A 1,945-nucleotide genomic window follows, 5' to 3' on the forward strand; every position below is an offset into this window, starting at 1 on the left:
GAATACTGGGACCATTAGCTTTCAGTTGCAAATCACTAAAAATCCAATTTAAAATGACTTAGTAAGAAAATATATTGAATCATGATACATGAAATCCACTGATAGAATGGACTTCAGTGTTTCCAATCCAGTAATTCATTAATGTCAAGAAACTTAGGAGTTTTTTTCCCCTCTTTTCAACCACAGCATTGGCATCATCCTAAGGCTGGCTACCCTCGTGGTCATGGGATGATTGCCAGTAGCAGTTGGGGCCTTGTGCATCTTCATTTACATGCAGTGGAAGAGTCAGGCTAGATTCCAGGGGCTCTGTCTTAATATGAGAAAGCTTTCCCAGAATTCACTTTCAAATTTTTGGGTCTTATTGCTCAAAAGTGGCTTACACCTGTCCATCTATACAAGGCAGTTGGGTCTAGTGGAGCTAAGAATAGAATCCTCTTCCTTTGAGGCGTATGAGGTATATATGGGGGAATGAATAATTTTTTTTAAATCAGGTTTCTGATAGGAAAGGCAAAAAGGTCGGCAACCAACAATGTCTGCTACATTTGCCTAGCATCTTTTTTTTCCCTAGAATTAGAATCTTTTGATGAGCTTTTTTAAACATGCAGGTGCCAAGGCCACAACTTTGTAGACTTTGATTCAGTATATTGGGTTTTGGTATAGACTTCACAACGTGTTTCAATGCATAATCAGGACTGAGAATTACTGGATTTGATGACAGTGATTTGAATTATTAGTTTTGTGATTTGTCCAAAACAAATGTTTGATCTGATCCTGGTCTTTCTTGCCACCCAATGTCAGGTCTGCCCCTTTTTTTCGTTTTTGAATGTTAGAGAATAAATCAGTTTTAATTTATACCTATGTCTAAACCTTAACCTAATTAAAGTTTTGCCACTAGATATTTTTTTTCACCTATCCCTTTTTTAAAAGAAGAATTTGTTTTAAAGAGTGAATAATAAATGAGAGATCCTAATAATGTCATTGAAAACAGTGAGCCATTGTGTGTGGATGTGTGCTGTTCTTTGTTTTGCACCTAGTAATTATATTGTAATGTCACTGAAGAAAGACCAAATATATTTACTGAACACAAATGTGCCCGCTAAAGCGATCTCTGAGTACGTCAATTTGGTACGTTTTAATTATGGAGAAAATCATTTTCTCTATTGAAGATAATCCACCCACTCAAGTCCTGTGTTTGGAGTTGGATTAATTCCAGATATAAAAAGCAAATTATAGTAAATAAGGGAAAGTATATAAAAAATTCTGAATTTCCTAAGCATCTTTGGAAAGAGATAATGAAGTTACTCAGGTCAACAAAGATGAAAAAAGAGTCCATCAGAAAAAGAATTGTTTTAACATATTAGCTAGATCTAATTGTCAGATTTTGATCTTTGATTACTTCTTAGGCTAAGCAAAGAATTTCTTAATGATTCCTTTTCCTTCAGGAAGGAAAAAGATAAAACCCCTCTTAGTTTGCACAGTACTTATAGTCAGCTTTGAATAAATCTTCCTTAGTTTTTTCTTTTTTTCTTAACCAGTAGGAGAGAATCTGTACAAAGTATAAATCCAGAGTCATGTAGAAAACTTGGAAGTAAAACAGATTACAATTTGCCCACTGTGAATATTCATTGTAATTAAGTTGCTCAGTGGGGAAGCAAACTGGATGACCTTATTACAAGTTAAATAACTTTTATGAAGCTATTTCCATCTTTAAAATAGAACTAATATGTACTTCATAGGAGATAGTTCAAGGCTACAAAATGCAAGGGGATAGTTCAAGGGCAGCAGGTACATAGTTGGTGGCTGGTGATAGTTACTCCATTTAATAATATTCCCTCTTAGCTGAGAGATTTGAGGTTACAATATAGTATTTAGAAAGCTAAAGATGACCCCTTTGGGAAGTTTTAAATTTATTTCCCTGGTCATAATTTTTAACATTAGGGTCTAT

At 34.5% G+C, this 1,945-nt stretch overlaps 1 protein-coding gene across 1 annotated transcript in view; it reads right to left on the bottom strand.

Annotated features, from left to right (window-relative positions):
* Positions 1-1,945, bottom strand: part of LOC105819368 (chromosome unknown open reading frame, human C2orf69) — a 20,310-nt gene that overhangs the window by 3,847 nt on the left and 14,518 nt on the right. The gene's annotated exons all lie outside the window — the stretch shown is intronic.

Source organism: Propithecus coquereli, unplaced genomic scaffold, assembly GCF_000956105.1.
Source record: "Propithecus coquereli isolate 6110/MARCELLA unplaced genomic scaffold, Pcoq_1.0 Scaffold113, whole genome shotgun sequence".
In the NCBI taxonomy this organism is placed as follows: Eukaryota; Metazoa; Chordata; class Mammalia; order Primates; family Indriidae; genus Propithecus; species Propithecus coquereli.